Source organism: Silene latifolia, chromosome Y (assembly GCF_048544455.1).
Source record: "Silene latifolia isolate original U9 population chromosome Y, ASM4854445v1, whole genome shotgun sequence".
Taxonomy (NCBI): Eukaryota; Viridiplantae; Streptophyta; class Magnoliopsida; order Caryophyllales; family Caryophyllaceae; genus Silene; species Silene latifolia.
The window spans coordinates 247067641-247092844 of NC_133538.1; positions in this window are offsets into that span (position 1 = coordinate 247067641).

Here is a 25204-nt window from a genome sequence, read left to right on the forward strand (position 1 = left end):
GACGACGGGGTGGCAATGATACTAACTAGAGTCAAAACCGACACCAGACCAAAACCGACTCAAAATTTCAAATCCCGACTCCAACAACGAGTCAACCACCAAAAACAAAACATTCAAAGCCTTCTATACTAAGATTTCCCGGATTCATGAATGGTCAAGTACCAAACATGTGACTACAAATCCTAGGATAGAACAAATCATGATTGCACTTGTGTGAAAGCGACAAGACAACTCGAAGACCCGCGACGTGGCTCGCGCCTCTTTGAGCAGCCCAGGTGGCCACGTCGCTCAAAACTCACACAACCACTCATTGTCCTATAAATACCCCTCAAATGCCCCCATTTGAGAACTTACGCGAGTGTCCTACCCCTCTTTTCTCCCTTAAAATTCTCGACTCGACTTCTTAAGTCACAATCCGACGCGTATTTATGACCTACCGATCGTAAATACAAGCCTTACACATTGTTTGGTACCGTCATCGTGAATTAAATCACTTGACCGGCCACTTCGACCAGTACACCGTCACTAATCTTAATAAAACACTCTTTTTACTTACCAATACGGTTTTAAACCGAGTCTTTTCCGACCAAACAAGTTGTTAGACTTACGTCGGTTTCTCGCCATAACCAAACATGTAAGTATGAGGGTGTAAAAATCTTTCTTTTATCATGTCTTTATTTGTTTTCTGACTATAACATGCTAAAACATGCATAACACGATCCAAAACATGGGATAAACGAGCCAAAACTGAGTTTTAGCCTGAGGCAGAAGCCCCTTATTGTGCACATAGGCTTGCGCCTCAATGGGGTTCTCAGGTCAGAACTCAACCGTGTTTGTTCTCGTCTTTCCCCTTTCATCCATCTTCATATTTGTAATCGGTTTTTACCATTTCAAATATTTTCAAACCTTTTTTTATTTTATTTTATTTGTTTTTAACCATAAAACATTTTTCACCTTTGGTTCCTCATACCATGACGGTTAAATCCCTGTTTCGGTGATAATATTTGGTTAATAACATTTAAAAGGTATTTAAAGCCTTTTATTTCATTTCTTTATATTTTGGGAGGTATTTTAAAGCCTTTCATCATTTCTTTATGTTTTCAAAATAAACATATTAGTCACCAACACAAAGTCCTTCTTGGTTCCACATACCATGCCGGATTTTAACCCGGGTACGATGATGAGTATTGACTAATTATATTCAAATGAACTTAAAATAATTAGTTCATAATTATTTTCAAAACTATTCATGTCAAGCTTGTCAAGTCGAACCCGACACCGAATATCATCAAAATAATGATGATTATTCGAGTCTCGTTCCTCAAATCAACAAATGCGGTCTAAACGACCCTTTCAAACCAAATCGGGTCAAATACCCATTTTTCAATACGTTTTATAAACGTTTTCCAAATGGTCAGAACACGGAATATAATCGTTGGTTGACCCGTGCCCAAAACAGGCCCCTTCTTTCTTATTTCCAAAACCAGGGGAGGCCCCTTACACTGCCGGCATGCTCGCGCCTCATATGGCGCAGCACGCGAGCTTGTTCCCTTTCCAGCATTAGTCAAGGACGATCCCGACTCCGGTTAGCCCGGATATAGGACGGATCAGATGACTATTTGTTCATTCAAAAAATCATATTTGCGAAATGCTTTACTAAGACAAATGGATCACGTTATGCACCATAAACCTAATACGGTAAATGGATGTGTAATTTCGTCTTGCATGCAAATCAACCATTATTCCAACTCGGCATTTTATACTTGATATTTGGATTAAATCAACCGACTTAGAAAGCTCTCACATGTTAGGTTTAAATTATTGGATGCGCATTCATGTATTTAAACCGTTTTATCAACTTTTGCATTCAATCAACCAAGATCGATCAGTAGAGGCCGCTACCGCGGGCGGGATTGGGTGTCTGATTAAAGGGCTTCCCAATACGTACCTTCACCTCTTACTCAGAAACTTTGGATAGTGGACGACCTTATCCAGTGCGTACGAGAGTCATTCTAGAGATAGGGTGCTAAAGAGGGACGATTCCTTATCTTTAGTACCTATGTCAAACACTGCTTTGTGCTTCGTTTGACCGTGGTATAAAGTAGATTCGAATGGGTTCCAAGCATCCCAAAAATGCTTGGTGGCGACTCCGAACATCTCTAATCGTTTCGAGACCCTTACAGAGACGAAACCGACCGATCTAAAACGATCTGGTCGAAAGCGACCCTTTTTGCGCCGTTTAAAAATTTCAAAAAACACCTTTCGACCGGATCATTTTAGATCGGTCGGTTTCGTCTCTGTAAGGGTCTCGAAACGATTAGAGATGTTCGGAGTCGCCACCAAGCATTTGTGGGATGCTTGGAACCCATTCGAATCTACTTTATACCACAGTCAAACGAAGCACAAAGAAGTGTTTGACATAGGTACTAAAGATAAGGAATCGTCCCTCTTTAGCACCCTATCTCTAGAATGACTCTCGTACGCACTGGATAAGGTCGTCCACTATCCAAAGTTTCTGAGTAAGAGGTGAAGGTACGTATTGGGAAGCCCTTTAATCAGACACCCAATCCCGCCCGCGGTAGCGGCCTCTACTGATCGATCTTGGTTGATTGAATGCAAAAGTTGATAAAACGGTTTAAATACATGAATGCGCATCCAATAATTTAAACCTAACATGTGAGAGCTTTCTAAGTCGGTTGATTTAATCCAAATATCAAGTATAAAATGCCGAGTTGGAATAATGGTTGATTTGCATGCAAGACGAAATTACACATCCATTTACCGTATTAGGTTTATGGTGCATAACGTGATCCATTTGTCTTAGTAAAGCATTTCGCAAATATGATTTTTTGAATGAACAAATAGTCATCTGATCCGTCCTATATCCGGGCTAACCGGAGTCGGGATCGTCCTTGACTAATGCTGGAAAGGGAACAAGCTCTGTGCCAAGCGGCCATATGAGGCGCGAGCATGCCGGCAGTGTAAGGGGGCCTCCCCTGGTTTTGGAAATAAGAAAGAAGGGGCCTGTTTTGGGCACGGGTCAACCAACGATTATATTCCGTGTTCTGACCATTTGGAAAACGTTTATAAAACGTATTGAAAAATGGGTATTTGACCCGATTTGGTTTGAAAGGGTCGTTTAGACCGCATTTGTTGATTTGAGGAACGAGACTCGAATAATCATCATTATTTTGATGATATTCGGTGTCGGGTTCGACTTGACAAGCTTGACATGAATAGTTTTGAAAATAATTATGAACTAATTATTTTAAGTTCATTTGAATATAATTAGTCAATACTCATCATCGTACCCGGGTTAAAATCCGGCATGGTATGTGGAACCAAGAAGGACTTTGTGTTGGTGACTAATATGTTTATTTTGAAAACATAAAGAAATGATGAAAGGCTTTAAAATACCTCCCAAAATATAAAGAAATGAAATAAAAGGCTTTAAATACCTTTTAAATGTTATTAACCAAATATTATCACCGAAACAGGGATTTAACCGTCATGGTATGAGGAACCAAAGGTGAAAAATGTTTTATGGTTAAAAACAAATAAAATAAAATAAAAAAAGGTTTGAAAATATTTGAAATGGTAAAAACCGATTACAAATATGAAGATGGATGAAAGGGGAAAGACGAGAACAAACACGGTTGAGTTCTGACCTGAGAACCCCATTGAGGCGCAAGCCTATGTGCACAATAAGGGGCTTCTGCCTCAGGCTAAAACTCAGTTTTGGCTCGTTTATCCCATGTTTTGGATCGTGTTATGCATGTTTTAGCATGTTATAGTCAGAAAACAAATAAAGACATGATAAAAGAAGGATTTTTACACCCTCATACTTACATGTTTGGTTATGGCGGGAAACCGACGTAAGTCTAACAACTTGTTTGGTCGGAAAAGACTCGGTTTAAAACCGTATTGGTAAGTAAAAAGAGTGTTTTATTAAGATTAGTGACGGTGTACTGGTCGAAGTGGCCGGTCAAGTGATTTAATTCACGATGACGGTACCAAACAATGTGTAAGGCTTGTATTTACGATCGGTAGGTCATAAATACGCGTCGGATTGTGACTTAAGAAGTCGAGTCGAGAATTTTAAGGGAGAAAAGAGGGGTAGGACACTCGCGTAAGTTCTCAAATGGGGGCATTTGAGGGGTATTTATAGGACAATGAGTGGTTGTGTGAGTTTTGAGCGACGTGGCCACCTGGGCTGCTCAAAGAGGCGCGAGCCACGTCGCGGGTCTTCGAGTTGTCTTGTCGCTTTCACACAAGTGCAATCATGATTTGTTCTATCCTAGGATTTGTAGTCACATGTTTGGTACTTGACCATTCATGAATCCGGGAAATCTTAGTATAGAAGGCTTTGAATGTTTTGTTTTTGGTGGTTGACTCGGTTTGACTCGTTGTTGGAGTCGAGATTTGAAATTTTGAGTCGGTTTTGGTCTGGTGTCGGTTTTGACTCTAGTTAGTATCATTGCCACCCCGTCGTCATGCATTAAACACTCCAGATACTTTTGAAAAGTTTTGAAATGTTTTATTTTCGAAATCGTTTTAAGTTTTCCGACGTAAAGTTGTACACAAACTGTCGATCAAACGCTGCGATTCCAAAACATGTTATAGTCCGATAATCATCGGGTATTTGTTGGAGTCTCAACAGATACTGGGTATCTACAGCGTGTCGGGGCAGCCTCCCCAATCTGCGTCACTATATGCGGTCAGACTAGTGACCGTCAAATAAAAGAGGTGTAGGCCGAAATGTTTTGTGCCTTACACATACCTGATAATGCGTTTAAGAACGGCAAGATGTGCTGTGCGAGGATCGTGCATATGTAGGCATATTTGTTGAACGACATACGATATGTCAGGCCTGGTAAAGGTCAAATACTGCAATGCTCCAGCAAGAGATCGATAAAGAGTCGGATCATCGACCTTGGGGCTAGAATCGGCACTTAACTTGGAATTGGTGTCAACCGGGATATGAGCGGGTTTCCACGTTGTCATTTTGGCACGAGAAATTATTTTTTCAGCATACTTCTTTTGATGTAAAAATAAGCCATGTTTGTGGCGAATAGCGGATATACCAAGGAAATAATTAAGAGGGTCGAGGTCGGTCATAGAAAATTCAGACCGCAGGTTACCAATAATAGTGTCACGCAGAGCATCAGACGAAGTAGTAAGGATGATATAATCAACATAGAGAAGGATGTAAGCAAGATGAGTACCTCGTCGATAGATGGGTAATGAATTGTCGGACATACTATAGGTGAACCCGATGTTGGAAACAAAATGAGCAAACCGCTGCTACCATGCCCGGGGAGCTTGTTTGAGACCGTATAAAGATTTTTTAAGAAGACAAACATGATCCGATTAGGCATGGTCACGGAACCCGGGAGGTTGATGCATATAAACTGTCTCTGCAAGGTTGCCATGGAGGAAGGCATTCTTTAGATCAAGTTGATAAATAGGCTATTTCCTTGAAACAGCTACGCTAAGTACGACTCGAAAAGTAGTTGGTTTGACCACCGGAATGAACATCTCATCACAATCAATTCTCACTTGTTGAGACCTTCCATTGCCAACAAGACGAGCCTTGTATCGCTCCAAATTACCGTTAGCCGTAAATTTATGTTTAAATAGCCATATGCACCACGTAATATTAACATTAGTAGGACGAGGAACTAGGGCCCAAGTTTATTTTTAATAAGAGCATCGAATTCATCGGTCATGGCCTGTTTTTAATTCGGGTCGTTAAGTGCGGTGATTGGGCTCTTTAGTATGGGTGAAAGGATAGTGGTCACGGAGAGGTCAAAAATTGGCTTGGGCTTAAAGATTCCATGCTGAGCTCGGGTTGTCATTTGAGGGGAGGGTATGACAGGGGTGTCGGGGGAAGACACGGGTGTGTCAGAGGTTATGGGTGAGTTCAGGGTAGGCGTAGGTTAGTCCGGTGGGGTTTGGTCAGGGGAGGTATATGGGTTAGGTGCGGCTTGTACTGATTGTATGTACTGTGTCGTATATAGGGAAAGGTCGCTGTCAAAAAGGAGTAAAAGGATGGTGACACGGTGGCTTTTGTGGCAAAGGGAAAAACATTTTCGTTAAATGTAACATGTCGAGTGGTAATGATTTTATGAGAAGACATGTCGAGACAGAGATAGCCACGATGGTGCGACGGGTAACCTAGAAAGACTCATGGTGTAGTCCGGGCATCGAGCTTGTGAATGGTCGATGGAGTTAAGTGTGGGTAGCACAAGCACCCGAAATTTCGAAGGTGTGAATAGGAAGGAGAATGAAGGTATAGACTAGAAGTCGGTGAGATGAAGCTATTCGCTTTGCTGGGTAATATATTATGGAGATATGTGGCCATGGAGAGGGCATGATGCCACATTGTCGGGGGTAAATGAGTATGTAAAAGAAGAGTACGAACAATGTTATTAATTGTTTGAATTTTATGCTCAGCCTTACCGTTTTGTGGAGATGTGTGAGGGTAAGACCGACGGAACACCATTCCTTTTTGTTTGAAAAAATCGTGGAAGTGAGAATTGTCATACTCACGACCATTGTCGCATTGCAAAGTTTTTATGGGACGACCGAATTGTGTATGAACTAACGCGTGAAACTTGGTGAAAATACTAAACGTCGGATTTGTGTTTAATTGAAAATGTCCATAAGAAATTAGTAAAATCATCAAGAAACAAAATATAAAAACGATGGCCCATAGAATTGACAACGGGAGAGGTCCACAAATCACTGTGTACGATATCAAACAGAAAAATGGTATGTGAATTAGACGAGGAAAATGGCAATTTAATGTGTTTACCCAACTGACACGAATAGCAAAAATTGTTTGTTGATGAACTACACGAAATAAAATAATTATTGCGAAGAATACTAAAAATAGTCGGTCTGGGATGTCCTAATCGACCGTGCGATGTGGTTGCGGAAATGGCAGTGAGGGCTTATGGTGATGAAGAATTTGATGAAGGCGAAGTGAGTAAAGGGTAGAGATCGCCCGTGCTACTGCGTCTCATAAGTGGCTTCCCCGTCTGCAAGTCCTTCACAGTAAAACCAAAAAGATGAGATTCGACAGAAACATTATTATCGGTGGTGAGTTTTTGTACCGAGACAAGGTTTTTGATAATATTTGGTGCGTGAAGAACATTTTTTAATAACAAAGGGGGAAGGGGAGACGATAACGTCTTAGCACCACAACCAAGAATTAGAACTTCGGTACCATTACCGACTACAATTTTACCATTACTTCTCAAATTAAAATAAGTGGAGAGGGTACCTTCGTTCGACATCATATAAGATGAGGCACCCGTGTCCATGTACCAATTGTCATCCGGCTGCTCAGCGTCATGCCTTGCAAACTTGCTGCGAGATCAGTTGGTACCAATGCCTCTTGAGGAGCCTTAACCATCGGGGGTTAAGCGTCATGCCTTCCGAGTCATTTTTAAAAATTTCAAAAAACACCTTTTTGCGCCGTTATAATGGCCATTTCAAAACCCGGTTTTTATAACCATTTCAACACGCCTTTCTAGGCCGTCGTAATGACGATTTTCAAACCCGGTTTTTTACAACCATTTAAAATCACCTTTTTACGCCGTTATAATCGCCGGGTCTATACACGAATTTTAACCCGTCTCGCGCCGACAATGGCTCTTTCAAAACCCGAGAAAAGCACACACCCTTTTCTCGAGACACTTTCGGGATCCCGAGGACCATGCACCATCCCCAAGACCTCTTCAAACATTTCAAACTCGATTTTCAAAACATACAATTTTGAATTTCAAAAACCGTCTTGGGAGGCAATACCTTGTTTTCTAAGCCGATTCAAACTCAAACCGTCTTTTTCAAATAAACTTAAGACAACCCTTTCAACTGACCGACTTGCAGGGATCTCTATCTTCGGAAGCCGTCCACAAAGCGACGAATGAATCTTTTTGAAAATTTCTATTTTCGAAAACTTCAGTCCACCATTCCAATTCCGCCTCGTGTCTATCGAGTCGAAGCAAACGTACTTATGGGTCTTTACTTATGAGTCGTCTCACCACAAGACTCGTCCAATGGCGTCACGCCGCTGCGTTGGACGCGCGTCAAAAGTTCGATCAACACCGTCACGTCACAAATAGAGTCAGCATCGAGGTACCACACACGGTCATCCTCGTCTTGTTGAGTCTGATCTTTGTCTCGTCCTTTGTGTTGTCTGCGTTCAGTCTTTGAACCGTGTCAGATTGATTTGTAATGTGAGCCGTTTTTCTGCCTCAGAACCATGGCCCCGACTTCAACTTCATCTGTCAACATCAACAACAATGATAACAACAGGGATGTCACGACTGCTTAGCTAGCCAACCTGCTCACCGCTTTAAAGGTCACTCTAGATCGTGTCGAGACCCGTATCGACACCCTGGAAAACAAAAAAGCTGGAGAACATAATACTCCACCTTTGACTGAAACTGAGAAAAGGCTTAAGCTCTTGGAAGAACAGCTCCTAGCCCGCGGTAACAATATCCATCTCGAGAACAACCGGAGGTTTGAACCTGTTGGGGATCAACTACCTGACAACTTTACCCAGACTGATGTGCCCAAATTCAAGGGAGTAGAGGACCTGCTCAATCATATTCGAGCCTTCAAAGACTACATGGCCATAAAAGGGGTCAAATAGGAGCTCTTCACCTGGATCTTCCCATCATCCTTGGAACCGATCCCTCGCCAATGGTACTAATACCTTAACCCGAAGAACCTTACTACCTGGGATGAGGTTGTAGTTGAATTTTCTAAGGAATACGCTGACAATGTTGAAATCCAAGCCAATATCCGTACCCTTGAGGTCCTAACCCAGAACGACAAGGAGGGATTCACCGAGTTCTTAACCCGTTGGAGGAGGGTAAGTACTCAGCTGGTCAGCAAGCCGAGTGAATCAACTTTGGTGGAAAAGTTCGTCAACAATCTCCGCCCAGTGTATGCCAACTTACCGAGGTATCAAAATATTAAGACCTTCCAGGATCTGCAAATTCTGGGGACACGCATTGAAGATGAGCTCCGGAAGGGTATCTTGGCCAAGACCACTGGCAGAGGCTACCAGGGATCCACATCAACCGGGTCTCGCTCTTACAGCCAAACAAACAAGATCGATGAGGTCAACCTCGTTGAACCATTTACTAAGAGTGCTGAGCGCCCCCAGAGAGTGTTCACTAATATAGGAGCAACTTATGCAAGTGCCCTGAAGAGACTCATGGACCAGGGAAAGTTACAACCAATCGGATCCACCCCGGATCCGACCGATGCTAAGAAATCCCGCTTCAGGAACCCCAATGCCTAATGTCAGTACCATCAAGGGAAAGGGCATGATACAGAAACCTGCTTCAAACTCAAAAACATCATCCAAGACATGATTGAGAAAGGGGAATTGCCTTTACCCCCACCGACTAAGCCAAACAACAAAACAAACCCTCTCGGAATCCACGCTTTCTCCAGAGATGAACCAACTCTAGACTGCTCTCACCTTATCCTGCCAATTGATGACGAGGTGAATACCTTGGAGAAAGATCCCTCGGACGAGGTATTTGTGTTTAGTGCCGCAACTATGCTCACCATGTTCCAACAGGTTGAGGAAGCCATAGCCAGCCTCTCCGAGAGGATTACCCGACTTGACGATGCCTACCAGCGGCTTATCTTCAATCCTCCACCACCACGCCCGAGGGAGAGTCTTTGAGCGCCTAAAACTACCCTCACCAGGACGGATTGATCCCGCGACCATTCTGGCATTCACCTCACAATAATAACCCTCGTAATAATCATCCTCACAATAATCACCCTCACAATAATCAAACTCACAAAAATTACCCTCACAGAAATATCTCTCACAAAAACTGTGCCTTCGAGATCCTGAAATCAATGGCATCTGGAGAGACGATGTTGAAGATATCTATATTGTCCCAGGGAAAGAGAAAAGGGCGAAAGAGATCGGTCACCTTACCCGGTCCGGACGCCCCTATCAGAACCCGAACAGTTCAACGGTCGCTCCGACAACAAACGACCAAGTCGTCCCGGAATCGAACACTCAACCAAGAGATCCTGGGAATTCGATCCTCAAGCAGCTTCAGAAGGCCGAAATATCAATTTGGCAACTGATCGCGACATCCTTTGAGCATCGACAGGCTTTGCTACAGGCCTTGGGAAAATTAACTGTTCCCTCCACCTCTTCCTCTGAAGAAATAGTGGCACATATGACGAGGGACGCCCCTGACTTGAACAACCCAGTCGTCTTCTCTGACGAAGATATCCCTCCCTTCGGAGCCGACCATAACCTTGCCCTGTACATTACCGTAAAATGTCTCAAGAAGAATGTACCCATGGTCCTTGTAGATGACAGACCCGTGACAAGGTTATTTTCAGTCGTTTGCCTTAATCAAAGTAAACCTAAACTACTACTAACAAAATAGCTAGCGGTAAGTCAGGGTCGAATCCACAGGGAGGCGGTGATTATCTAGTTTGTTTATATTTAAATTTGTCTTAAAGTAACCGTTTTATGGGGGTTTGTTTGATTTGATTTCTAACAACTAATTGCAATGTAAATAAAAGATGAATAACAATAATATTAAAGAGTCTAGGGATTCGGGTTCACTAGGTAGTCGTCAAGGATGAGATTTAATTAATTGATTGAGCAATTTATATTGTTGAAAGTCATATGATCGGTCGATTCTAATATTTCTTTTAAATCTAATTTAACATGCGGTCGCTATCATTAAATTATCTCTATTCAATTATCGTGGCCTATACTAGTCTTAACCCTCGGTGATATAATTCTAGTTTATGCAAGACTAATTAATCAATTTGATCAAGTAATTAACTAATTGGAAGTAATACGATAATCAAACAACAATTAAGAGCAATTTAACAATCAATTCATAATAATCCCTTTTCTAACAACCTAGATCCCCTTTTCACCCTAGATGAATAAATTAGCTACTCATAACTAAATCAATAACAACAATAATAGTAATGAAAAGCATGATGAACAATAATAAAGATGAACAAGTAATTGAAATAGTAATTATTGAAAGATTAGAACAATACCGTAATAGCAATGTTTAGATCCGGAAGAAAGAACAATAAATAAACTAAACTAAGTATTTGAGAGATTTTTCTAAGGTAACTATACTAAACCTATGTAAAATAAAGCATAAAAATAACCTAGAGTACGAGTTTTGGTATTTATAGTAGTCATAACCGACTTAAGGAAATTTGCGGAATATTGCGGAAACTAGTGGTTCCTCGATCGAGCCAAGGCTGACTCGATCGAGGCACCAATTCTCAAGATACCCCAACTCTCGACATTGCAAAGTTTATTGATTAGGTTGGTTCCTCGATCGAGTTGAGAGTGACTCGATCGAGCATGAAGTTCCTCGATCGAGCCAAGGTTGACTCGATCGAGGCACCAATTTCCTGCTTCGCGCACTGAACTTCAAACGGCCGCCATTTCTTCGTTACTTTTCAGAAATAAGCGATTTTCACGGCGTTGGAAAGCTAAGAGGATAAGCTTTCACCTCCAATTCGAATCACTTGAAAATCAGTTGTACAAGTCAAGATATGGCTCTTCAAAGGAGGCACTTGTAATAAGAAGCTCTTTTCTTCGTGTTTTCTTCTTAACTTCTCTTCCTTCATTCTTATGGATTCTCGTGTCATGCTTCGTGTATCCCTTCATTCCCACTCCGCGATGCTCATTTCATTCCTTTGCTCCTCAAATGCATCATTCCTGCATCAAACATCAAAAGGCGGAAGTATCGACATTCTAACTTAAAAGGCATATAAATGCTATAAACTAGCACAAAAACCGTATCAAAAGTAATTAAGGAGAGGCATAAATATGTATATAATTATCACTCATCAAACTCCCCCAAACCATCTCTTTGCTTGTCCTCAAGCAAAGCAACACACAATACAAAAGGCAATCATACAAATGGCGAATAAACGACTCAGAGCTAATGTTTAATGCACATACAAATCCCAAGCTATCCATATTTGTAACAAAGTAATGACTAAAGTGTACCAATAAAACAAATTCAAAGGTACGGGAAATAGAAAACGTAGCTCAAGTCTCAAGTCACCATACTAGATACAAATGCCAAATACCTTTCGATCTTGCAAGACAAATTAGTCGGATTCTCGCGGATTCACTCATGCACTCATAAGTATATAGGGGTGAGTTATATGTAAGATAGAAAGAAGTAGAAACACTCACTCAACTTATGAAACATGCATGCAATCTAATGTGATAGAGATTTCCCTAACTAATATGCAATCACATATGTAGACAAAAGTACATGTATCAAGGACAATAAGGGTGGCAAATGGGTTAAAGGGATAGAAATGGTTTGTGCCTAAGCACGTTATGGATATGTGGAGCTAAGACGGTAGTCGCGGCGCTAACCAAAACAAAAACCAAATCTTTGATAATAAATGAACCCAACTTAGAAAAATGATCTCAACTTTACAACATATGAGAGCTAATAAATTACTCTCCAACTATGCATTAGACTCTAACAACCATCCTTTTGATCCTTGACAAAACCAAATGAAGCAATCTCTTTTCTTTTCCTTATCTCCTTTTCTATTTTTCGATTTTTTCTTTCTTCTTTTTTTTCTTTTTTTTTCTTTTTTTTTTCGCTTCATATTTTTCTTTTCCAACACAAGGATACAACACAATCACTAAAAGTATTTTGCTATACACACATGACAACAATAAGTCCCAACCCAACCATAATAGCAAAATAATTATGATAAACAAGCAATTGCGACTGTCCCGAAAAGGTAAGCAAATTCTTGGATTGTAGTTCATAGGATGCAATTAATATTTGCTACAAGGGTTCAAACGGGCTAACAAAAAGGCAATTGTAAGGCTAATTTGAACGGTAAGAATCGCCTATCCACATGTACTTAGTCAAATGAAAGCAATAAAAGTATCAAGAAATCAATGTCACACTTATGCAATTTGATATTACATATTCCACAAGGAGAAACCACACTCAAGCCTAATTGACAATGAGACCAGTTTATTGATGTTCCTGGCCTAGGAAGCTCTATAGACCTCAGAATTTAAGTAGTTTACCAACAAAATTGTGTCAAATCTAATCAATATAAGGCATGTCAAATACGGTTAAGACTTGAATTATGAGCTTTGTTTTCATGGCTAACGAGTCAAAACAATGTACATGGACAACTATATGGGATTCAAATGCAAAAACAATGCAATTTAACATCATTGTTATCTAATTCACCAAGACTCGACCTAAAACAAAGGAAAAACATGTTTTTGTATTTTATAAAATTTTTAATTTTTATGGATTTTTGATATAAATGCACACAACATAAATAAAAAGCACACAACATAATAAAAGACCCTCCCCCAAACCTAAATGTCACAGTGTCCTCATTGTGACGCCTACAACATAGCAATCACACACAAATCCAGCAACCTAAAGGACACAACTAACAGAAGGAAAGGAAAAGAAATAGATAATACAAGTAAAGAAGGTACAAGGGAAGAGAATACCGGGTAAGAGCTTATGATTCCCCCAAACCAGTCGATCGAGGAACCTATTGTCGTCCCCTTCCTTTCTTTATATATCGATTACCCGCAATTGGGCACAATCAAAACAGCTCAAAGCTCTTAATAGTTGATCATAAATCTGCGCATGTGCTACACAAAAGCATAAGTAGCACCAAGATATAACAGGAGCATATAAAATCAATGTTAAAGACCGTCTCAGCATATCAAATTTTTGATGACAATTATAGCAAAACCGCATCAAATTGTTAGTCCAGCCAAGAGAATATGGAGTATCAAAACACAAAGTAGAAGTCATACGAGGTAATTTATCACTCACCACACCAGTAATCCTCATGAAATTATCGTCAACAATTACCTCTTGGTCAGGAGGTCTACCACTCCTAATGTCAGAATCGGTGGCAAAAGAATATATTACCTCTACCATGCTAGGAGTATTCACTGACTCGTATACCTTCGTGTTCCCTTTGTTGATAGGCTCTATCCCATATATTTCAGCCTCTAAAGCATCCAACTCAGCTTTCCAAATGGGAGATTCACCTGCACATGTCTCAAAACATATCAAAGCATCTGAAGGGTCCTTAGTAGGGGTCCCTTGTGTAGAGTATTCATCAATATCATCTTCAACATCAGAAACATCAAAATATGCATTCTCCACAGGTGTAATAAAATGAACCTCACTAGACTCAAAATTAGAATCAAATTCAACAACTGAAGGGGAAGTATCAAAAGAAAGAGTCGGCATATCGTCACATGAGTCCCATTTAACCTCAAGATCTTTGAATCGCGCATCATCACTCTCATTATCCAAAGACTCATCACAAAAGGGGTACTCTAGGGGGTCCGTCAAGTCTTCCTCATGTGACTCACTTTCTGTAAAATCGTCATAGAGGGGTTCTAGATTGTCGTCAAAGAAGGAGTTATCAACTGAGCATATGGTCTCATCCTCTATGTTTCCCTCAATATCTTTTTCATTCTTTAAAACGGTTTCTATGGTCTCACCCACACCCTCATCCATATATGGTTGAAATGAAAAAGTGGGTTTAATGCATTCAATAGCAAGCCATTCAAAGAAAGAAAGGACATTTTCAATATTCTTACCACCAAAATCTCTCATACCTATGGAGTCAATATAGGCTTGGGTTTGTCTGTTCATACCTTTTATGATGGTAAGGCACATAGTAAGCCGTGGAATTTTGTCCTCATAATTATGAGAACGAATCCAATAATTCCATCTATGCATGTAATCATGGAAGTTTTCATTTTCACCCTGTAGAAACTCGATGGAAAACATTAGAACGGTCTCAAGGAACTGATGTTCCCTGAGACAAAAGACAAACTAAACAAAAACAAACAGAAAAATTGTTGCCTCCCCGGCAACGGCGCCAAATTTGACAAGGTTATTTTCAGTCGTTTGCCTTAATCAAAGTAAACCTAAACTACTACTAACAAAATAGCTAGCGGTAAGTCAGGGTCGAATCCACAGGGAGGCGGTGATTATCTAGTTTGTTTATATTTAAATTTGTCTTAAAGTAACCGTTTTATGGGGGTTTGTTTGATTTGATTTCTAACAACTAATTGCAATGTAAATAAAGGATGAATAACAATAATATTAAAGAGTCTAGGGATTCGGGTTCACTAGGTAGTCGTCAAGGATGAGATTTAATTAATTGATTGAGCAATTTATATTGTTGAAAGTCATATGATCGGTCGATTCTAATATTTCTTTTAAATCTAATTTAACATGCGGTCGCTATCATTAAATTATCTCTATTCAATTATCGTGGCCTATACTAGTCTTAACCCGGTCGGTGATAATTCTAGTTTATGCAAGACTAATTAATCAATTCTGATCAGTAATTAACTAATTGGAAGTAATACGATAATCAAACAACAATTAAGAGCAATTTAACAATCAATTCATAATAATCCCTTTTCTAACAACCTAGATCCCCTTTTCACCCTAGATGAATAAATTAGCTACTCATAACTAAATCAATAACAACAATAATAGTAATGAAAAGCATGATGAACAATAATAAAGATGAACAAGTAATTGAAATAGTAATTATTGAAAGATTAGAACAATACCGTAATAGCAATGTTTAGATCCGGAAGAAAGAACAATAAATAAACTAAACTAAGTATTTGAGAGATTTTTCTAAGGTAACTATACTAAACCTATGTAAAATAAAGCATAAAAATAACCTAGAGTACGAGTTTTGGTATTTATAGTAGTCATAACCGACTTAAGGAAATTTGCGGAATATTGCGGAAACTAGTGGTTCCTCGATCGAGCCAAGGCTGACTCGATCGAGGCACCAATTCTCAGATACCCCAACTCTCGACATTGCAAAGTTTATTGATTAGGTTGGTTCCTCGATCGAGTTGAGAGTGACTCGATCGAGCATGAAGTTCCTCGATCGAGCCAAGGTTGACTCGATCGAGGCACCAATTTCCTGCTTCGCGCACTGAACTTCAAACGGCCGCCATTTCTTCGTTACTTTTCAGAAATAAGCGATTTTCACGGCGTTGGAAAGCTAAGAGGATAAGCTTTCACCTCCAATTCGAATCACTTGAAAATCAGTTGTACAAGTCAAGATATGGCTCTTCAAAGGAGGCACTTGTAATAAGAAGCTCTTTTCTTCGTGTTTTCTTCTTAACTTCTCTTCCTTCATTCTTATGGATTCTCGTGTCATGCTTCGTGTATCCCTTCATTCCCACTCCGCGATGCTCATTTCATTCCTTTGCTCCTCAAATGCATCATTCCTGCATCAAACATCAAAAGGCGGAAGTATCGACATTCTAACTTAAAAGGCATATAAATGCTATAAACTAGCACAAAAACCGTATCAAAAGTAATTAAGGAGAGGCATAAATATGTATATAATTATCACTCATCAACCCGCGGTAAATGTCATTCCCCTCAAGACTGCTCACAAGCTGGGTATTAAGAAAGCTGATTTGGTCCCAATGAATCAAGGAGTACGCGCCTACGACGACACTCGTCACAAGGTCGCGGGGCTCTGCACTCTGACTGTCACAACCGGACCACTGGAAAGGCAAACCAGTTTTCAGGTGGTCGACATCGACGCCTCCTTCAATATGCTCTTGGGACGTCCGTAGATTCACGCCGTCAAGGCAGTTACCTCAACTCTCCACCAGAAGATCAGGGTCCCCTTCAACGGGAAAACAATCACAATTCCTGCTTCCCCAATCAAATCCGCCATGAGGAAGGAAATAGCCTCCCAGACCATTGAGGAAGATGACAGTGAAATGTGGGGGTTCCAAGCTGTGAATGCCATAACTGATGGATCAACACCCTTTGATTGGGACCCGTTTGCCAACCTCACGGTCAACCACGTCATGATGCGCCAGGGTTATTTCCCGGGCTTGCCCCTCGATCCACTAAAGAGCACCTTACCTCCCTTGAAATAGGCTAAAGTCCCCAACATTCCCTTCGGACTGGGATATGAATCTGCCGATGAAGATATCCAGGAGATGAACCTCCTAGTGTGGAAACGCAAGAAGCACGGAGTTATCCTCCGTCCCTATCATCTGACCCTCAATGGATACTTTGTCCCCGAGGGAGAGTCTGAGCTCTACCATGGCTTTCCAGAGCCGATCTATGACTCTGTGGCCAAGACCAGGTACCCGGTTGTGGAAGTCTTCCAGGACTGCTACTTCATCCCCGACAACACAGAAGCTGCATCAACCGAGTCTAAGCCGTCGTCATGCCTCGATGGGCAAGCTGTCACCCTCCTATTGGGAGAGGATAACATCAAGCACCTCGATTATGAGGACATTATCAACATCGCCCTGAAGGACAACCGATTTGGCCCAACTGCCTTGATCTCCGACACTGACCCGGAGAAAGCTACACAAGGCTGGGGGAAAACCGTCAAGTGGACCGATCGTCGAGGCCGCATTCTCAAGATCACAACTGGAGAAAGCCATATGTTCAAAGAAGGAAGTGGAGAACAATCTGAATCTGAGTTTGAGTCGGAGTCAGAGTCTGTCATAGCTCCTAACACTCCTGATGTCCCAGTCAAGGTCCCCTTCCCACTATTTTATCACAAGGTCGTGGCTGATTCAGAGGCTGAGTCTTCTAGGGTCACCCCCACTCCCATGAAAGGTGACAACCTGGAGCCATTCCGGGGCCACCTCCTCATTCGTGTCGCCTCTGACTGACCACGAGATGTCTGTCCTCTCCGAGCTTTTCGCTCGTGTCAACTTAATGAACGCTAAGTTTTCTTATGACTCGTCTCAATTTAACTGCAATGCAATTCTGAATGACTATGAGGAATTTGACTTGGGCTACCCACCTCACCTAGCCAAAGAACTTGACAAACGGTAAACTAGAACCCCCATTATTGAGGAGACCGAACCTATTAACGTAAGAACCGACAACACACCTCAAGAACTTAGGATAGGGACAACCCTGGACCCCTCGGAAAGACAACAGTTCATTGACCTCCTCCACGAATACAAGGACGTATTCGCCTGGTCCTACAGAGACATGCTTGGGATTGACAGGGAAATTGCAGAGCACCGGATACCCATTAAGCCCGGAGCTAAACCTGTGAAGCAGAAGCTGCGTCGAATGCGTCCTGAATGGGCCCTAAAAATCAAGGAAGAAGTGGATAAACAGTTCAAGGCTGGTTTCGTCAAAGTGTCTGAATACTCTGACTGGGTGGCCAACATTGTTCTGCATCAAGAAAGACGGGAGAATTCGGGTTTGCGTCGACTTCAGGGATCTGAACAAGACGAGTCCAAAGGACGACTTCCCTTTGCCACATGTTGACATTCTGGTAGACAACACTGCCGAACATGCTCTCCTATCATTCATGGACGGGTATGCCGGGTACAACCAGATTAAAATGGCCGAGGAAGACATGCACAAAACCGCATTCACTACACAGTGGGGTACATATTGCTACATAGTCATGCCTTTCGGTCTCATCAACGCCGGGGCTACCTATCAAAGAACCACTACCACTCTCCTACATGATATGATGCACAAGAAGGTAGAGTTATATGTCGACGACGTGATTGTCAAGTCAAGAGAACGGGACGGCCACATCAACGCCCTTCGAAAATTCTTCGCTCGTCTGCAGAAATATAACATGAGACTAAATCCTCAGAAGTGTGCATTCGGGGTCACCTCCGGAAAACTCTTGGGACATGTCGTCAGGAAAAGAGGCATCGAGATTGATCCAACCAAAATCAAAGCCCTTCAGCAAATGGCTCGGCCTAGGAACGAGAAGGAGATTCGGGGATTTATCGGCCAGGTCCAATACATCAGCCGCTTCATTGCCAAGCTCACCATGATTTGTGAACCAATATTCAAGATACTTCGCGCCTCCGATCACACCGATTGGGACGACGACTGTCAAAAGGCCTTCGACAGGATAAAGGAAATTCTATCCAAACCTCCTGTCCTCATGCCACCTCAACCGGGGATCCCTCTATCCCTATACCTGGCTGTCACTGACACAACCATGGGAGCGATGGTAGCACAAACAGTCGACGGCGAAGAACGAGCCATCTACTACATCAGTAAAAAGTTCATTGAGTACGAGACAAGGTACACCCAGCTGGAAAAGACATGCCTTGCCCTAGTATGGTCAACAAAGAAGCTGCGGCATTACATGTTCAGCACGGTCCACATCTACTCCAAGATGGACTCGGTCAAATATATCTTCGAAAAACCCGTACTAAACGGAAGGCTGTCTAGGTGGACACTCATGCTGTCCGAGTTTGATCTCAAGTTTGTACCCATCAAGGTTATCAAGGGAAAAGCAGTCGCCGATTTCTTGGCAGAAAATCCCGTCAACGAGGATCTAACGACCGACACATAGTCACTTCCTGACGAAGACATCCTTTGTGTCGATTCCGACGCATGGGACCTATACTTCGATGGTGCATCTAATCTGAAAGTCTTCAGGGTAGGAATCCTCCTAATATCACCGAAGGGAGAACACGTTCCAATCTCGGTCAAACTAGACTTCGTCGTCACCAACAATGCCGCTGAATATGAAGCATGCCTCATCGGCCTGCAAGCAGCCATCACACTCGGCATCAAAAGACTGAGGGTCCACGGCGATTCCTCGCTCATCATCAATCAGGTGTCCGGATCATGGAAAATACGAAGTGACAGCTTAGCTCCCTATCGAGCAAAAATCAATCAAGATGCCGAGTTCTTCGACCAAGTCGACTACTTCCACTTGCCACGGGAGGAAAATCAATTTGATGATGCCCTGGCAAAACTTGTTGCGCTCGTCAACATACCTGACGACATGACGTCGATGCCCCTATGTGTCGGGAGAAGGAGCGATCCAGCTCACATTTGTGCCATCAACAACGACGAGGAAAGCCTTGATGAACCTTGGTACCAAGCCATCCTCAACTATAAAGCCACAAACGAATTCCCTCCTAACTCTGATCAAAGAGGACAAAGAGCCATCTGTTTACTTGCATCACAATTCGTGATAAACCAAGACAAATTATACAAAAGAACACCCCAAGGGATTGTCCTCCTTTGCATTGACCATCACAAAGCCAAAAAAGTCATGGGAGAGGTCCACGACGGAGAATGTGGCCCTCACATGAGCGCAATGATGCTTACCCGAAAAATCATGCGGCTAGGTTACTACTGGACCACCATGGAAGCCGATTACCGTAACTACGTCAAACATTGCCACAATTGTCAAATCTTCGCCAACATACAACATATACCACCATCCATTTTATACACCATGACGTCACCCTAGCCTTTCTCAACCTGGGGCATCGACATCATCGGGAAAGTTAACCTGGTGGGCACCATGGGGCATTACTTCGTCCTCGTCGCCATCGACTACTTCACCAAATGGGGGGAAGCACAGTTATATGCAGTCTTGACCACCAAACAAGTGGCCAAGTTCATCCAGAACAACATCATCTACAGATATGGGGTACCCCATGAAATCATCAGCGATCAAGGCTCTCACTTCCGGGCGGAAACTCAGGCCTTGCTGGACGAATACAAGATCAAATGACATCGATCATCCCCCTACCGTCCCCAAACCAACGGAGCGGTGGAGGCATCTAACAAAACTCTCGTCACCATTATCAAGAAAATGCAAGACAACTATCGTGATTGGCTGAGCAAACTCCCATTCGCACTTTGGGGATACCGAACCTCCATTCGAACACCGACAAGCGCCACACCCTTCTACCTAGCATACGGTATGGAGGCAGTTCAACCGGTAGAGTTAGAGGTCCCATCTCTGCGCATCCTACTGGAGAGTCAAGTCCCTGAGGCGGAATGGACCCGCCGAAGGTACGAACAACTCACTCTTCTAGACGAACGGCGGCTCAACGCCTTGCACAACGTCTAGCTATACCAACGACGTATACAACGGGCATTCAACAAGAGGGTCAAACCCAGGAACATCTAGGTGGGCGATTTGGTCCTCAAGTCAGTTCGAGCACCGTTACCCGTCGATCCGAGGGGAAAATTCAAACCCAACTGGGCCGGGCCATACCTGGTCAAGAAAATACTTTCGGGGGGCGCAGTGAGACTGAGTGACCTAGATGGGGAGGATTTTGCAAACCCGACCAACCTAGACCAACTCAAGAAATACTACCCATGAACTATAGCAACAAACGATCCAAGCCTAGTTTTACAACTAGCGTCCACCTTAACCCTTTTCAAGTCAAGTTCCTCAAACACGTTCTGATTTGATATTGCATGTTTTATCGAGTCTAAGTTGCGGCACCTTACCCGTTTCGAATGTCCTTTGACCTGTCAAAGGCAACATCCATTTGCACTTAAACAAACAAAAACCCCTGAACTACGAGCATGGTTTGATTTCACCTCTTCAGGTGGATACGTAGGCAGTCCCTCTTATACATGAGGGATACAATCAGAAAACCCAATCAAAATTTACAAAACATTTCGAACTACGATCATGGTTTGATTTCACCTCTCCAGGTGAATACGTAGGCAGTCCTTTCTTACACAAGAAGGATACAACCATCCCCATAATAAAAAAACATCACCCACATACAAAAAACATCCCCATCAAAAAAGGAGAAAAGGGAAAACCATTCCCTTTTCCACAAAAATACAAAAAAGTAACCTTTCTCCCTTCCTACAAAAATCCCACTTTCCCAAGTGCAAACGTTTAGGACGATTCAAATCGAATTGCCTTTACAAAATGGATGGAAGAAACAAGCGTTCACAATTTTGACACAAGCAATCCACTTATTTAATTAATAATGGGAGGGATTAAAGTTCAACAACGAATAAAGCTCGACGAGTCTACAACTTGTCAAAGCTAAGGTGTCGACTAAAATACCTCACATAGTAAAACTAGCACAATACACACAATAACTAGCTAGTACAACATAATAAAAATTCACAACACTAATACAACATAATAAGAAAATGGGTAATCCCTCGAGGTACATATTCCCCTTGTTCTTCTTGTTGGCCCGCCTAGCATGGATTTCCTCCTCGGAACGGATCCTCAACGGATCTACAACGGCAACGACCTCCGGTCTATTGCAAGACCCAATGTTCGGCCCAAAACGAGCCCATGCACGGCCCACCATGTTCTTGGGACCCGAGCTTCTCCTCTTTGGTGGTCTCATCACATCGGGACTAGCTCCATCAACATACTCCTCGAAGAAGGCACGGTTGGCCTTGCCAACCTCTGGATACTTCAATTCGACAACCTCGTCCTTACGAAATTTGGACCTCTCCTCCAAGGACGAAGCTCTTGACCACTTGACATAAGCGGGAGTCACACATGTCATGGCAACGGGTTCGGTACCTCCCAAAGCGGCCGAGTGGCCCACCATCTTTTGAAGACCTCCACAAGCTCAGAGTTCCGGAAAACATTCTCTTGGACAAGGGTATCTTGAGCGGGCACCTTTTGTTGACGCCCCATTTGCCTCATGAGCCTTTCAGGATAAATGAAGGAAGCAACCTTCAAACCCACCACCATCAAAGAACGAGGACTAGCATCCGAAGCGGGCAACTTCGTGAAGGACCTCAAGTGCCACCATGACACCACCCAATGGATGTGAGGACCACCCTCCTCCGCCAATCTTGCGGCCCAATAAGCCTCGGTAGAAGCAAAACTATCCGAGTACAACTTCTTCCTCATGGTAAGGTGATGGAAGGAATAAGAAGAAGAATCAACCGGAGGCTCTACATACCTTAGCCTCTCCAATAGCCACACTTGGAGGATCCTTGGGGACCCAAATGAAGGAACTTCTCCACGAGAACCTTCCTTATCCAAAGCTTGGATGATCTCTCCAAGCACCAACCATGATGGATCTCTACCATGCTCCATTTTCTCAACCACATGAGCAAGGTTCATGCTACCATAGAATTTCGGCCCCTCCTTCTTCAAAGCATCAACAAAGAGGTACACATGGATAAGGCAAAAGGCAAGAGCCCTTCTCCTAGCCACCTCCGAAACATTGGCGTCTAATCGGTTTGAAAAGATGTTGATAAGAGCCAACATGTCCACACTATGTGGAGAAAGAAGGAAGTTGACTTGACTTGTCGACAAACCCAACATGGAACGGAATTTTCCTTGTAGCACAACCAATGGCTCCAACTTCTTCGGCAAGAGGACAAATTTAACCTTTCGGGAAAACGAAAACATGGTGTTTCGAATCCCAAAACCGAGAACATGATTCGAGGAATGAGGATTGCACCTTGACTTGACGGATCACCAACAATTGACCAACTCCCATGCAAATGAGTTGATACTTTTCGGGAGGCGACAAATCCCGCCACCATTGTCGCAACGCATTCTCAAAGGCATCCATGAATTATTTTTGTGGAAGAAGAAGAAGTTTTGTAGAGATGTTTTTGTGTTCCGGATGATGAAACAATGAAGCGCAAACATCACCATTTATACAAAACGATCAGCGCGTTTTTCAGAAAAAGGGGAGAGATGGCTCCCATCGCCAGGCTGCTCGCGCCTCTGTAGGCCCTCCCCCAGGATTCCCGCTTTGACTTGTCTCTTTCAACTTGTGTTTTCTCCTGACACCTCAAACCTCCCGCCAAAACGCTCGCGCCTCTTCGGGATGATCTATGACTTTTTGTATTTCCTCACACTCACATTTCCTTGTTCTCGCGTTTTACGAAATCCGACACGGTTTCCATGACGCAGCTTTAAACATACGGATTTTTCTTTCCTTTTTTTTGGGGGGGAGGGGGGGGGGGGAAGAGCTAGTCGCCCCGATCCACGACGGATCGTTTCCATGTCAGTCGAAATTTCGAAATTTTTTCGCTTTTTCACAATTTTCCATCAAAATAAAAATCGAAAATTGATAACACGACATCAATTTTCCTCAAAATTCAACCACTCACAAATTCGAGTCCTGACCTCACAAAAATCGAATCAAATATACTCGTAAAAATCTTTTCTAAAATTCTTCCTTGACGGATTGAGTTTGAAATTTTTCGAGTCACAAACCAATTTCAACGCAATTTAATTCAAGACACGAGTTAATTGCTCAATTTTCAAATTAATTCCTTTTGGGAGTCCAAATGTGACGACTTTTCAAAATTCATTTCAATTTTCAAAATTCAATTTTAATTTCAAGTCACCTTGGTTAAATTTAGTTTTCAAATGCTTTTACGTGTTTACATTTATGCATATGTGCTACCTGTTGCCTGTTTTCTACACTAACGATGCAGGAATTGGTGCAAAGCAAAAGGAGAATTGACAGTCGACAGCGCTCCTCCGAAACAAAACACAAAAAAGCCAAAAATCACAAAATGAACCACAATCCAAAAACACATATATACAAACCGCCTCACACAAAATACATCGACACACGTTTGATACGAACAACTGAACGTACAAATAGGATCTAGTACAGATATCTATCATACAAACACTGGTCTAAAACAACCATCTATTATACAGACACTGGCCTAAGACAACGAACTGGGGGCTATCCGCCACCTACCGAACTAAGCACTCCCTATCCTCCCAAACGGAAAAGAAAGGGAGCAACACAAGAAACAGAGGAGGAACAACGGAAGCAGAGGTGGTTACCATGACGGTAATACCTCGTTCCTGCTCCACGAAAAAAAAGAAGACAGTGTCTGGCAGACTTTGGATGATAAGGAGGCCAAGAACCATGATGCGGCGCACCACCCCGGTGTTGACCTCCAATCATCAGCTGCCATGTCTATGAGCCACAACGAAAAGGACAAGCCGGCTGCAACAGCCGCCTCCCCTCCTCCACGGAAGCATCCTCTACCACCATCTCAGCTCCAGCGGCCTCCCCGGTTACTTCTGTTCCTCCTGGATCATCCTCCTCCTCCAATGCCTCAAAAACAGATCCCGTGGGCCCCGAACGCTTCCCTGCGACCAAATGCAATCAAAGAACGTCAGCCGAAATTTCGGCATTATGACGGCGTAAAATGGACAAATCCAAACAAACAACCTGCAAGGCAAAGCAAGGGCAATCCCGCCCAAATCCAACCAAACAAACAAAACAATTCACAAAAAAAAACGCACAAAAAAAAACGACTCGCCCTTCTATTCAAGAAAAAGACGAGTCAAAACAACCATAACGAAAAACGGCACCCCAAGACCCACACAAGGCCCGCCA